At 39.8% G+C, this 15,776-nt stretch overlaps 1 non-coding gene across 1 annotated transcript; it reads right to left on the reverse strand.

The window, feature by feature from the left end:
• Positions 1-15,319: 15,319 nt before the first annotated feature.
• LOC142177729 (small nucleolar RNA R71) lies at positions 15,320-15,426 on the reverse strand. Its single transcript, XR_012706288.1, has one exon. It is a non-coding gene; the product is annotated as a small nucleolar RNA R71 (small nucleolar RNA).
• Between the last annotated feature and the right edge of the window lie 350 nt (positions 15,427-15,776).

Raw genomic sequence — 15,776 nt, forward strand, 5'->3', positions numbered from 1 at the left:
CGCGAGAGAAATTCCGCGCGTTTAAGCTCGCGAGGCGTGGTCAGACGCGAGGTGCATCATGCATTTTAGGTGGCGACCTGAAGTTATTTTGCCTCCTTTTTTGTTTAGAATTTGGTTATTTCATCTAGGTCTTTTCCCTACACATATAAATAGTCATTAAATACCATTTTTAAAGGGGGATATTGAGACTTTAGACGAAGGGAGAGCACAGAGCCGTCATGGAGGCTGGAATTTATTAGATTCCATCTTTCTTCCATCAAACTTAGTAATCTTTACTTTTTCATGATGATTTATTTTTTTGCTACCATCTCTATGTGGAGCTAAACTTCACGTTCTAGGGTTGTGGTTTTCATGAATATTGAAGTTTATTAATTATATTACCGTTAACTCGAGTTATCATCTTTGGTTGTTTCTCTAATTCTGTGCATAATTGCTTAATTGTTTGTCCACCAGTTGAGTTCTATTTACTATCTATGCTGTGCTTGGGAAAGCCGTGTTTAGATTAGAGTAGAATTAGAGAGAGGGCTTGTTTCTGAACCCGTGGCTCGGGGAAAGATTTCGCGGTTAGGATAGGAATATACCTAACTGTCTTGCTTAGTTGAATACCGTATTATATTCGTTCATGATAGATTCAAGACCATAGGAATATAGGGTTGATATATTATGGATAGACGGATAGTATTGTGGGAACATGCTATTTATAAAAATAATCCGATCAACTAGTAATCATAGATAATTTGGTTTAACAAGTGTAATTACAAACTCAATAGGATTGATAAACCGACCACAACCCTGAAATCTATATCTCCCTTGGTTACGTGTTTAAATTTCGCAATAGTAGTTCTAATACAAAAGTTAAACTTTTGATCATCTTGGACAGTAAGTTGATTTTAGTTTGCTTAGTTAACGGTTAATCTAAGTCTCCGTGGGTTCGACATCCGACTTTCGAGTCACTTTATTACTTGACGGCTACGTATACTTGCGTGTACTTGGGTAACCAACAAGTTTTTGGCGCCGTTGCCGGGGACTTAGTTATTGATTGTTTATCTAAGTTAAGCTTTTAATTGATTTCTGTTTAAGTTTTTAATTTTCCTATTTAGTTATTTTTCTAGATTAGACTTTTACTTTTATCTTTATAGGTTTTGTTTATTTGTTTTCTTTTTGTAAATATTTTTATTTTCATAAAAATTTAATTTTTCTTAGTGTGTTCATAGCTCTCTCAATATTACATCTGGGGATGAAATATTTGGAGGTAAGGTTATTGATGAAGACGCTTGGTTGACAGAAAACTTTTATGGCCCTTCTTTTTGGCTTGTCATAACCTGAACTCTGAGAGATCTGAATTTGAATATGGCAGTAAGGGTTGGTATTCGGCTAAATATTCTACATTAAGGGAATATGAGGAACGACGTTATCTTCTAACAAAGTTGGTGAATGACTGGTCGAAGGAGAGAGTTGATCTTGCACAAGAAATTTACAAGTTTGGCTTGGCTTTGTACAACTTGGATGCAGATTTTAGTGCAAAGGTTGATGCGTCTAATGCCCAACAATTTAATGATGAGTTGTGTGAAACTGAAAAAAATCTTCTAGACCAAATTGAGGAGCTAAAACGAGAATACCAAGCATTAGACCATATTTTTCTTGAGGATGCCAATGCTGAGAGGAGTGTTCTAGAGTCATGTGAGGAAGTAGATAATATTATATTTGAAGACTCTAGTGTGTGTACATATGAGGATGTAAAGAGTAGTACAATTCTAGAGTTAGGGCGTATTGGTCCTCATTCCATACATTTTTCAACATTGTGTTTGGATGATGACATGGAAATCGAGTCATCTGAGCCTTTGGAAGATCCAATGGACGAGGAACGGGGTTCTTACATTCTTGATTTCGTTGTGCCAAAAAGTAAAAATTATATTCCTCATCTAAAGGCCAAGAAGTGTAGAGTGAAAAATTTAATGCTTGGCCTAGTTTTCTTTGTAGCCCCACCGAAGGAGCATAGCCACATACTAGATGCCCTATTGGGGGCTCAATTCATAAGTTCGAGTTGGAGACAAAAAGTGGTTCAAGTCGTGCCGCGACGTTAAATCAGACGCTTGTTGGGAGTCAACCCAGCTTTACTGCTTTCTTTTATTTTTATTTTTATCTTATTATTGTTGTAGTGTCTGTTTTTGTTTTGTAGGTTATAAGTATAGGAAGCAGAGCCATTGGAAGAGTGCAAAGGCGAGCTAAATGGTGAGAACTAAGTATGGGGTGCCCACACAAAGGATCATGCCTGGGGGGAAGTCTGAGTACTCCGTAAGCCGCTATTGCTTTGGCCTTTGGTCTTTTAGGGAGTTTCTTGTCCACCCTCATTATTATTTTTCTTTATTTGTGTATTGGGGACACTGCACTCCTTTAAGTGTGAGGTGGGAGAATTCCTCTAGATAATTAGTAGTAGTATGTTAGAAAAAATATTAACTTCTTATTTTTGTTTTCGTAGTGGTGTAGTATTTTAGTAGCTTAATTTAATTTTTTTTAAAAAGAAAAAAAATCGAAAAAGGTAGAAAAATTGGACTTTTCCCGACGATAGATCTCCTAGATAGTTTTCTTGAGGGATTACACTCTAAACAAAAATTCAAAAAATATGTCTTTATCTTTCTGTAGGTAGTAATAATCCCCTGTGGTTTTTCTTTGTGCCTCAATTCTTTTTCATGGGATGTAGTTTGAAACGGGTAGTAATGTGTAGTCTATGTATTGTACTTGTGTCTAAAACTTGCCCGGCATACGAGTTGAAGCGAAATTTGAGGTGATGCTCGGTTTGAAAAATGATTTTAGGCTTTCTTTGATCTTTTTGAGCTTATTTCTTACCATAAATAAGATTTATCCCTAGTTAACCATTTTGAGCCTATAGACTTTTATTTGGCACCCATCCTTTTGTTCTTAAATTGACATTGTTTTGATCCTTTTACCTCTTAAAGCACTTTAGTTGTGAGATGAGTGCTAAAAGGAGTAAGAAGAGACTAAGTGTGGGGTGGCTTTTGAGTAGAACCAGTGAAAGGAAGAAAGGTGTACTTGTTTTGTAAAAGAATACACCACTAGTGGAAATTGCAAAATAAAAAAAGAAAAAAACAATTTAGATGAATAAATTGACATCTTGTTCTTGCTAGTGTAGTATAAATTAAAGTAGTGCTTAAAGAAAGAGGAAACATTGTTAGGGATGATTTTAGTTGTAAAATTAAAATTGCGATTGAAGAATTTGTGCTTACAGTTGATTATATTATGTATTAAAGTGCTTAGGAGGGTTAGCCACTATTCCTAAATATATCCTTTCCGTCCCTTAGCCCACATTACAACCATAAAAAAGTACTAATTGATTTTAGACTGAGTGAGCCTACATTAGTAGAGATTTACATTAAGGGCAAGCCTATGGTGCCAATTGCATGCATGTGACTTCTTTTGTGAGAGTGAGTGAATTCTTTCCATCTTGAGTTTCTAATTTTTCTTAAATTTTATTGTGTGTGGAACTAATCTCTTTTGTTGTGTGAGGGAAATTGATTCATGAAGGAAAGGTAATATAATTGACCTCTATGTTAGAGTAAGTGAGTGAGTTGTGAATAATGCATGGTACTTGTGAGCCAAATCTTGAGGTGAAGATGTTACGCTCTTGTGCTTAGTCTATTTTGAAGATTCTTGGTGTGATGAGTTAGGAGAATTGTTTAAAAAGGTCGTATCTATATAAAGTGTAGTTTGATTGCTCGAGGACGAGCAACGTTTAAGTGCGGGGTAGTAATGTTTGGCTATAATTCCATATTTTTAGTGCATTACTTAACTTACATTTTGGGGCTTTAATGCTAAACTATACTATATTTGTGCTTAATTGAGTTTATTTTATGTGTAGGTTCGTTGAAGACGAAATTGGGAGCGAAGTAGAGGTTTTATGTGTATTTTATGCACTACAAGAATGACTCGTGATTATTTGATGATGGGAAATATTATGATGTCATAATTTGATGATTGAAGACATAATGATGGGGTGATAATTAAAATAAAAAAAGAGAACTAAGAGTTGAAAAGAAAAAAACGAAACGAGAAAGTTAGGCAAAAGTTTGGCATCAAAATTGAAAACGAAACAGCAACAGGCGACGCGAGAGCAATTCCGCGCGTTTAAGCTCGCGAGGCGTGGACAGACACGAGGTGAGTCGTGCGTTTCGCATGGCGACCTGAAGTTATTTTGTCTCCTTTTTGTTTAGAATTTGGTTATTTTGTCTAGATCTTTTCCCTACACATATAAATAGTTATTAAACAACATTTTTAAAGGGGGATTTTGAGACTTTAGACGAAGGGAGAGCACGGAGCCGCCGTGGAGGCCGGAATTCATCAGATTCCATCTTTTTTCCATCAAACTTAGTAATCTTTACTTTTTCTTGATGATTTGTTGTTTTGATACCATGTCTATATGGAGCTAAACTTCACGTTCTAGGATTGTGGTTGTCATGAATATTGATGTTTATTAATTATATTACCGTTAACTCGAGTTATCATCTTTGGTTGTTTCTCTAATTCTATGCATAATTTCTTAATTGTTTGGCCAACAGTTGAGTTCTATTTACTATCTATGCTATGCTTGGGAAAGCCGTGTTTAGATTAAAGTAGAATTAGAGAGAGGGCTTGTTTCTGAACCCGTGGCTCGGGGAAAGATTTCGCGGTTAGGATAGGAATATACCTAACTGTCTTACTTAGTTGAATACTGTATTATATTCGTTCATGATAGATTCAAGACCATAGGAATATAGGGTTGATATATTATGGATAGACGGATAGTATTGTGGGAACATGCTATTTATAAAAATAATCCGGTCAACTAGTAATCATAGATAATTTGGATTAACAAGTGTAATTACAAACTCAATAGGATTGATAAACCGACCACAACCCTGGAATCTATATCTCCCTTGGTTACGTGTTTAAATTTCGCAATAGTAGTTCTAATACAAAAGTTAAACTTTTGATCATCTTGGACAGTAAGTTGATTTTAGTTTGCTTAGTTAACGGTTAATCTAAGTCTCTGTGGGTTCGACATTCGACTTTCGAGTTACTTTATTACTTGACGGCTACGTATACTTGCGTGTACTTGGGTAACCAACAAGTTTTTGGCGCCGTTGCCGGGGACTTAGTTATTGATTGTTTATCTAAGTTATGCTTTTTATTGATTTCTGTTCAAGTTTTTAATTTTTCTATTTAGTTATTTTTCTAGATTAGACTTTTACTTTTATTTTTATAGGTTTTGTTTATTTGTTTTCTTTTTGTAAATATTTTTATTTTCATAAAAATTTAATTTTTCTTAGTGTGTTCATAGCTCTCTCAACATGACATCTGGGGATGAAATATTCGGAGGTAAGGTTATTGATGAAGACGCTTGGTTGATAGAAAACTTTTATGGCCCTTCTTTTTGGCTTGTCATGACCTGAACTCTGAGAGATCTGAATTTGAATATGGCAGTAAGGGTTGGTATTCGGCTAAATATTCTACATTAAGGGAATATGAGGAACGACGTTATCTTCTAACAAAGTTGGTGAATGACTGGTCGAAGGAGAGAGTTGATCTTGCACAAGAAATTTACAAGTTTGGCTTGGCTTTGCACAACTTGGATGCAGATTTTAGTGCAAAGGTTGATGCGTCTAATGCCCAACAATTTAATGATGAGTTGTGTGAAACTGAGTTCTTGTGGAAACACCTATATCTTGGTCGCGGTGGATTATGTGTCCAAATGGGTGGAGGCTGTTGCTCTACCCAACAATGAAGCGAGAAGTGTGGTGGCATTCTTGAAGAAGAATATTTTCACAATGTTTGGTACTCCGCGAGCTATTATAAGCGATAAGGGGTCACATTTTTGCAACAAGGCTTTCGACACTTTACTTAGCAAGTATGGTGTTACTTATAAAGTCACGACTCCCTATCATCCACAAGCTAGCGGTCAAGTGGAAGTATCCAACCGGGAGATAAAGAGTATTTTTGTCATGACCCAAAAACCTAATCTGCCGTGATGGTGCCTATCGTGGAACTAGGCAAGCCGACTCACTTCCAAACAAACCGATATTTGCATTTCAAAGATAATTTCAATACTATTTAACATAAAACCTTCATTTAAGGAGTTCAAATCAAAGAAAACAGAAGTGCGGAAAAGAAAAGCCCGACATCGTGGTGTCACTAGTCATGATCATCTACTACAATCCGTCTAACAATATCAAGGCTAACTCAGCCTGAAAAATAGCTAAATACAATTAGAGGAATATAAGAGGGAGAAGAGCAGGGGCTGCGATCGCCAAACAACTACCTTGCTATCTCCAAGAAAAATCTGCAACCAGAACACTCAATAACCGCTACAGTGTCCAGCTACACCTGAATCTGCACACAAGGTGCAGGGAGTAACGTGAGTACGCCAACTCAGTAAGTAACAACAATAAATAAAGACTGAGCAGTAGTGACGAGCAATAAAGCATATAACGTTCATATCATGAAATCTCAGTAAAGTACAACAAGCTTTAAAAATCAGTGTTTGAATCAAATCATCTCGTTTAAACTCGGTTCCAGTAAAAATCATTTAAAGATATTTTTCCAACAGTTTTTCTAACAAAGGATCAATGCAAAGGTGAGCAAAAATGATGAAATCATAAACAGCCCATCGGGCAAAACATCACTCATATACAGCCCCTCGGGTAAACCTCACAGTCACTCGTGCCACTCGAGCATACCTCACAATTACTCTTGCCACTAGGGCATACCTCACAATCACTCATGCCTCCCAGTCACTCATCACTCGACACTCGCATTCAGTAGGTACCTGCGCTCACTGGGGGTGTGTACAGACTCCGGAGGGGCTCCTTCAGCCCAAGCGCTATAATCTGCATAGACAACTCACGTACCATAATAATAAAGTATACTGCAGGCGGGTAGCCCCGATCCTTATTCATCTTCACAAATCAGGACCTCGGCCTCACTCAGTCATAAACCTCTCAAGCCACTCGGGCATTTCAGTAAAACAGGGCATTTAGCCCAAAACATTTATATGCATCAAAATAGAGTCATAAAACTGAGTTATGCGGTAAACAAGTATAAACATGACTGAGTATAGATTTTCAATCGATAACAATGAGAGGATGGTAAGAAACAGCCCCTAAGGGTCCAAATAGCATTGGCGCAAGGCCCAAACATGGCATTCAACCCAATTTACAGAAATTCTTTCTGAAACATATAAGTATTATATGGTTTCAACAAAGTATGCAACTTTACAGTTGCTACGGGACGGACCAAGTCACAAATCCCCAACAGTGCACGCCCACACGCCCGTCACCTAGCATGTGCGTCACTAAAAATAGTAGAATGATACAAAATCCGGGGTTTCATACCCTCAGGACTAGATTTACAATCGTTACTTACCTCAAACCGATCAATTCTCTACCCCGCAATGCTCTTGCCTCTGGACTCGGCCTTCAAATTCTCTAAATCTATTCACAATCAGTACAATACCATCAATATATGCTAATGGAATGAATTCCACAAGAAAAGCTTCAAAATTAGACCAAAACCCGAAATTGGCTCAAACCCGGCCCCCGGGCCCACGTCTCGAAATCCAAAAAAATTTACAAAACTAGAAAGCTCATTCACTCACAAGTCTAACCATACAAAATTCATCAAAATCCGACATCGTTTGGTTCTTCAAATCCTTAAATTACTCTCCAAAAATTCCAAGCCCTAACCCCTCATTTTCACTAATTGCCAAGATTAAACAACGAAAAATCACCATATATACAAGTATTAGGTCTCAAGTGACTTACCTCAACGAAACCCCCTTGATTCCCTCTTCAAATCTCTCCCAAAAGCTCCAAAAACCGAATAGAAATGGTGAAGAATGCACCAAAATCGCGAAGGGTTCTATTTATGGCTTCTGCCCAGGTTTTTCGCACCTGCGGCCATTTTCTAGCACCCGCACGACCGCACATGCGGTCCAAGGAGCTGCACCTGTGCAACTCACTTACGCGCTCAGGCTCCGCATCTGCGGCAACATCGTTGCACCTGCGAAGGCACATCTACGCGTTTTCCTCCGTTTCTGCGAAGCCTGCCCATCATTCCCCTTTTCGTATCTGCGCCCCAGGTTTCGCACCTGCGGGCTCGCAGATGCGACCTCCAACTCGCACCTGCTCAACCTTCTTAGTCCAGCATTTCCCGCACCTGCGCACTACCCACTCGCACCAGTGGCCTCGCACCTGCAAGGCTTTCTTCCGCAGGTCCGAAAATAGCAGTAGCAGTAGCTCCTGCTGCAAATTCCAACTTCGACAATCCGTTAACCCCCCAGAATCACCCCGAGGCCCTCGGGACCTCAACCAATACCAACAAGTCATATATCAACATAAAAACTTAGTTGAACCTTCGAATCACTCAAAACAACATCCGAACACCAAATTACCCTCGGATTCAAGCTTAAGAACTTCTAAATTTCCAAATTCGGCAACCGATACCGAAACCAACCAAACCACGTCCGAATGACCTCAAATTTTTCACACACGTCACAAATGACACCACAAACCTAATCCAACTTCCGGAATTCCATTCCGACCCGATATCATGTTTTCCACTGTCGACCGAAATCGCCAAATTTCTATTTTTTTCCAATTCAAGCCTAATTCTACCACAGACCTCCAAATCACATTCCGGACCCAATTGCAAGTCCAAAATCACCTAACGTAGCTAACAGAACCATCAGAATTCAAATCCAAGATCGTTTACACATAGGTCAATATCCGGTTGACTTTTCTAACTTAAGTTTCTACTTAAGAGACTAAGTATCTTAATTCACTCTGAAACCACTCCGGTCCCATACCAACTAACCCGATATAACATAATATAGTTGAATAACACAGAAAGAAGTAGACCGATTTGGTATTGATTTGAGGTGACACGTATGCCAGGCTCATATCGAGCTAAGTGTTATTGATTTGGGGCGACATGTGCACCGGACCTCATTATTGGGCTATATGATTATGATTAGCACTTGGGTAGGATCCGCCCCTCCGTATTCTGACTGCTAGCCGTAGGCGCAAACACATTATTTTATATACATGCTTGATGATAGACAGTTATGCCAAGCACCCATACATTGCTAAGTGTGATTACTCTTGATGGATCCACTGTGATATTGTTGAATTGACATGTATATATGACATATAGGCATAAAGATATACTTTCCTCATGATAGCTGGTAAATAAAATATTTTATCTTTGTTGGGCTTTAATTGTTATAAATGGAAAGCATGTCTAAATTTCTAAAATGTGAACAAGCTGAACATAACATCATTGAGCCACTTGCTTCTACTGTTCCCTTTATATTCTGAACTGTTAATGGTTATTGATATTAGTATCTAACTGTTATTTTTGAGCTCGTCGCTGCTTTCAGCCCAACATTAGTGTTGTTACTTATTGAGTACATGGGGTCAGTTGTACTCATACTGCACTCTGCATTTCGTGTGCAGATGCAAGTACTTCTAGATGAGTTGATCTCTAGAGTCCTGTTGCTACCAGCCTTTTGGGAGATTACGGGGTAGATGCTATACCGTCCGCAAACCTTGAAGTTCTCTTTCATTATTTCTATTATCACTATTATACTATTTAGGCAGTTGTATCAGAGGATTTGGCTTGTATTTTGATATTCAGTAGCGTTCATGTACTCGTTGACACCAGATTTTGGGGATGGTTGTAGTTGTGTTGTTGTTACATTATAAGTTATTTCATGACATGTTTTTGTTGTTGAGTTATCAAACTATGTTCATTCAAATTTATTATTATTATTATTATATGATTGATGGCTTGCCCAACAAGTAGTGTTAGGCATCGTCGCGACTCCGATAGGAGTTGGGTCATGACAAGTTGATATTAGAGCACTAGGTTGCTTATGTCACACGAGTCATGAGCAAGTTTAGTAGAGTCTTGCGGATCGGTACGGAGACGTCTGTACTTATCTGTGAGAGGCTACCAAACTATTAGGAAACTTCACCTTCTTGCATTCTTGTCATGCGAATTTGTTATTTCCGAAGTTTGAACCTTGACTCTTCTATTCTCTCACAGATGGTAAGGACTCATGCAGCTGGATCAGGCAGGCGGCCAATAGTTAGGGCCGCGAGATGCCGGGTCCGCGGTAGAGGCTGAGGTGGGGCTCGTACTACAGCCAGAGCAGCACCTGTGGAGCAACCAGTTGCTCCAGTTGAGGAGTAGGTTCCAATTACAGTTAAGTCGGTGGGACCAGCTCAGGCACCAGCAGTGCCCATTGTTATTCCTGGCCTTCAGGAGTCCTTGGCCTAGAGTTTGACTGTGTGCACGAGCATGGCTCAGGCGGTTTCGATTGCAGTTACACCAGTTATCTCATAGAACAAATAACTCAAGGTCTTCAAACATCGAGGGTGTTACCAGCTCGGCCGGTTGCTATTGCTCGGCTAAGGTTGGTCCATATTTGACTAATGAGGAGCAGAAGAGGCTGGAGCGGTTTGGGAGGCTTAAACCACCAGAGTTCAGCGGAGGGAAGTTAGAGGATGCTCATGACTTTTCTAGACTGGTGTCAGCGGATTCTTCACACAACGGGTATTTTAGAGACTAGTGGAGTTACATTCACCACTTTTCAGCTGACAGGGGTAGCCTACAGATGGTGGCAAATATATGAGTTGAGTAGGCCAGTTGGCACTGCGCCACTTACATGTCATGAGTTCTCAGTTCTCTTCTTAGAGAAGTTTGTTCCATAAACTCGCAGAGAGGAGATGCGTAAAGATTTTGAGCAGCTACACCAGGGGATATGAGTGTGACTCAGTACGAGATGAGATTCACGTATTTGGCCCATCATGCTATATGGTTGGGCCCCACTGAGAGAGAGATAGAGGATCAGGAGGTTTATTGATGGCCTCAACTATGGTCTACGTTACAGTATGGATCTAGAGGCCAAGACAGATTCTAGGTTTGACCAAGTGGTCGAGATTTCTAGGCGCTTGGAGAAGGCTCGCATGTTTGAGCGAGAGGGAAAGAGGCCTTGTGGTTTAGCTGAGTTCAGTTGTACCTCATCTGGAGGTCAGTCACTTAAGAGTAGAGGTCATCCTTTCAGGTTTGCTCCGATGGCTCGTTAAAGTTCATCATGGTGCATCAGCTAGCCAAGGTTCATATAGTACTCACCCAATTCAGTTATCTTTCAGTGCACTCCCAGTTCAGAGCTCATACCGTGCTCTATCAGTTTAGGGTTTGTCAGTACCGAGTTCTTCCAATGGTTATTCTATTTCTCGAGGACCAATTCAGACCCCACAATCATATCCGGCTTGAGGTTGTTATGATTGTGGAGAGTTGGGGAATGTGAGGAAGTATTGTCCTTGTTATTACAGAGGTCCAGTGTAGCAGGGAGGCCAGTCTATGACTTCTGCACTAGCTGCTACACCACCCGCTCAACCATAGAGGCCATGCGGGTTGAGGTCGCCCTAGAGGGGGAGGTTAGACAGGTGGTGGTCAAGCTTGTTTCTAAGCATTTCCTGCCAGACCAGAGGCAGTTGCTTCCAATGTTGTGATCACATGTATTGTTTCAGTATGCCATAGGGATGCTTCAATATTATTTGACCCTGGTTCCACTTATTCATATGTGTCATCATACTTTGCTCGTAATTTGGATATAACTCGTGATTCTTTAGCTATGCTTGTACATGTATCTACACAAGTGGGTGATTTTATTATTGTGGATCGTTTATATCGATCGTCTGTGGTGACTATTGGGGGATATAAGATAAGAGTTGATATTTTATTGCTTAGCATGGTTGATATTGACGTGATTTTAGGAATGGACTGGTTGTCTCCATATCACGCTATCCTTGATTATCACGCTAAGACCGTGACATTGGCATGTCGGGGGTGCCGAGGTTAGTGTGGAGAGGCTCCCCTGATTATGTTTCTAATAGAGTGATTTCACATTTGAAGGCCCAACGGATGATTGAGAAGGCATGTTTGTCATAGTTGGCCTTCGTGAGGGATGTTAGTGCTGATACCCCTTCAATTAAGTTAGTTCCAGTAGTGAGAGACTTCCTAGATGTATTTCTAGCAGACCTATCGGGCATGCCACCCAACAGGGACATTGAATTTGGTATTGACTTGGTACTTGGCACTCAGCCCATATCTATTTCACTGTATCGCATGGCACCTATTAAGTTGAGCAGCACTTGTAGGAACTACTTGATAAGGGCTTCATCAAGCCTGATGTGCCGCCTTGGGGTGCATCAGTTCTATTTGTGAAGAAGAAGAATAGTACCATGAGGATGTGTATTGACTAAATGCAGCTGAACAAGGTTACTATTAAGAACAGGTACCAACTACCGTGCATTGATGACTTATTTGATCAACTTCAAAGAGCTAGAGTGTTCTTGAAGATTGATTTGAGGTCTGGGTATTATCAGTTGAAGATTCAGGATTTAGATATTCCGAAGACGACTTTCAGGACCTGCTATGGTCACTACAAGGTTTTGGTGATGTCTTTTGGGCTGACCAATGCCCCAGTAGCCTTTATGCACTTGATGAACAGCGTGTTCCAGCCATACCTTCATTCTTTCTTCATAGTATTCATTGATGATATATTGGTGTACTCACGCATCTAGGAGGATCATGAGCAGCATCTGAGGATCATACTCCAAACTTTGATGGAGCATAAGCTATATGCTAAATTCTCCAAGTGAGAGTTTTGGCTTGATTCTTTGGCGTTTTGGGGGCATGTGGTGTCTAGGGAGGGGATCAAGGTGGATCCGAAGAAGATTGAGGCAGTTCAGGGTTGGCCCAGACCGTCTTTCACTACTGAGATCCGAAGTTTCCTTGATTTGGCAGGATATTATCGCTATTTTGTGGAAGGTTTCTCATCAATTACTGCACCTTTGACAAGATTGACCCAGAAAGGTGCCCCATTCAGGTGGTATGAGGAGTGTTAGAAGATCTTTCAGAAGCTCAAGACTGTATTGACACAACCCTAGTGTTTGTGTTGCCTATAGGTTCGTGATCTTACACCGTGTACTGTGATGCATCGCGTTTTGGACTTCGCGGTGTTGATGTAAATCAATAGGGTGATTGCCTACGCGTCTCGACAGTTGAAGGTTCATGAGAAGAATTACCATGTGTATGATTTAGAGCTTGCATCCATTATTCACGCGTTGAAGATTTGGAGGCACTATCTATACGGCATTCCATGTGAGGTCTACACAGACCACCGGAGTCTCCCGCATCTGTTCAAGTAGAAGGACCTTAATTTGCGGCAGCAGAGATGGTTAGAGTTGCTTAAAGACTATGATATCACCATATTATATCATCCGGGGAAGGCCATGACCCACGTCCAATCCGCACTCAATAGTGAATGGAAATAGTCATTGGAAGAATAGTACCCAACAAGAATCGGGGTCGATTTCCACAGGGAGTTTACAAGGGGTGTTAGAGTAAACACTTGATGAGAGTACATGAAATAGCTCAATTGCACTTCCAACAAAGAGTTCTTTTTTTCTAAGTCCAAAATTAACACTACAAATGTAAAATAATTAGAAGAAACTAGCAAGCGAGAATTGTTTTTGATGTCTTTATCAAATGGGAAAAAGCCTAGGGATGTAACCTTTGCCTAGGTGCTAACCTAATGGGTAAATCATGTTAATGCTTGTTTTAGTGACCGGGGTATATTATAACTCTCAACTCTCAATTACCCACTCAATACCTCTCGGTTATAGAGTGATTATGCCCAAATTGACTTTCTCAAGTCCAAATGGGTATCAATTCAAACGGTTGATATGAGCTCAAGTCGAGTTTTCCCTATATCTAGTTCTAACCCTTTAATTAGTCTAGCCAAAACCTTAACTAGCCGAATTTCTTGTTAGCTAAGTTTTCCTAGACTAGGTCCCTCTTTCTCAAGTAAGAACCAAGTCAAATAGGTAAAAACAATGTTTGCAACCATTAATTCTAGAAATAATACATGAACAAGGCTTAATTACCCAACATAAACAAACAATAATTAATTACCCATAAGGTTTACACACTAGGGTTGGGTACGCATTCTTAAAGAGGTTTTCCTAAAGAACAATCCATTACGCATTCTTGTATATCTTCACGTGCTTAAATTGGTTCATCTAGTGAGGTTAAGACTTAATCGAGAGGGGAGTTTTTGCTGAACGTTTGAACTAATAATTGAGGGAATTCGAGAGTCTCACTTTAACACTAGAAGTGAATTATCTAGAGTTAGATCTCGAAAAATTATCTCGCACCTATCCTATCAAAACCCTATCTTCTCCCATTGATAACCTTCTTTGCTTAGTCCTTGTTTCGATTGTCATTAGTCAATAGTTTTAGATTCTTAGTCAATTTTAGTTAGACATCTTATAAATCTCAAATGTTGATCATCTTGGATAGAAATCAAGCTAGAAACTATGAGAATACTATTTAAATCCAATCCCTGTGGATACGATATTATACTATACTATATTGGATTAGCGAGCATAATTTAAGTGTGTATTTTGCGCTCGTCAATTTTTGGCGCCGTTGTCGGGGAGGTTACTGATTTTGATTAGTTTTCGTTGACTGTTCGCAGGTTACAGATTTAGATTGATGCATGACTCGAGCTTCTGCGAAAGAAGTGCTACCATACGAGCCCGAGATAGAAAAACAACTGAGACAGCTGAGGAAGGAAAGAGATCTCACCGAGACACCAGAAAAGGTTGGGCAATCCTCAACCAAAGAACTTATGGCTGGAAACAGTGATGATAATGTAGATTTGGCTGCAAGGGAGGTAGCCCAACAACGAGAAAAAGATGCACGAGATGCTGAGGAAGCAGCTATTAGAGATACACGGATTATCTATGAAGAAGAGAAGGGTCAGAGAATTGCTCAAAATCAACCCTTGGTTGTAGACCAGTTTGGAAATATAGCTCCCATGCCTGGGAGATCACTGGAAAGTTATGCTAGACCGGTATACATTCAAGGCTTATCAAGTGTTAGACCACCTCCAATTGTAGCTAACAATTTCGAGTTGAAGCAAGGGTTGCTTCAAACCATTCAGAACTGATGTGTCTTTAGAGAAAAGATGAGCGAAGATCCAAACACACATCTAATGGACTTTGAGGAGATTATGAAAACTTTTCAATACAATGGGGTGTCACAAGATGCAGTGTACTTAAAGGCATTCCCCTTTTCACTTAAAGATGATGCAAAGAAGTGACTTCGAAGCTTGCCCACGGGATTGATTAGAACATGGGAGTAGATGTCAAGAAAATTCCTTGATAAATATTTCTCCTCGGCCAAGACGGGCAAGTTTAGAAGAGAAATCTATAAATTTTGCCAGAAAGAGGTTGAAACTATTTTTGAAGCATGGGAGAGGTTTAAGGAGATTGTTAGAAAGTGTCAACATGGTGGAATTGAACTCTGGATGTAACTCTAGGACTTTTGGGATGGATTGACACCGGCTTCGCGTAGATCATTGAGCAATACAGTTGGAGGCCCTTTGATGAAGAAGACTCCAGAGGAGATAGTTACAATTCTTGATGAGTTATCTGAAGATGTTAATCAGTGGCCCTCTGAAAGTGCTAAAAGAAGAAGATCAATTGGTGTTCACCAAGTTGATGCTAACACATCTGTTCAGGTACAACTTGATGTTATGGCTAAAGAAATACGACAGCTGACCTTAGCCTCGATACAAAATGAGCCTCATGCAACTTGTGATATATGTGGAAGAGGACACCCTACTCATGAGTGTCAAGTCTCAACTG

Source organism: Nicotiana tabacum, chromosome 23, assembly GCF_000715075.1.
Source record: "Nicotiana tabacum cultivar K326 chromosome 23, ASM71507v2, whole genome shotgun sequence".
Lineage (NCBI taxonomy): Eukaryota > Viridiplantae > Streptophyta > Magnoliopsida > Solanales > Solanaceae > Nicotiana > Nicotiana tabacum.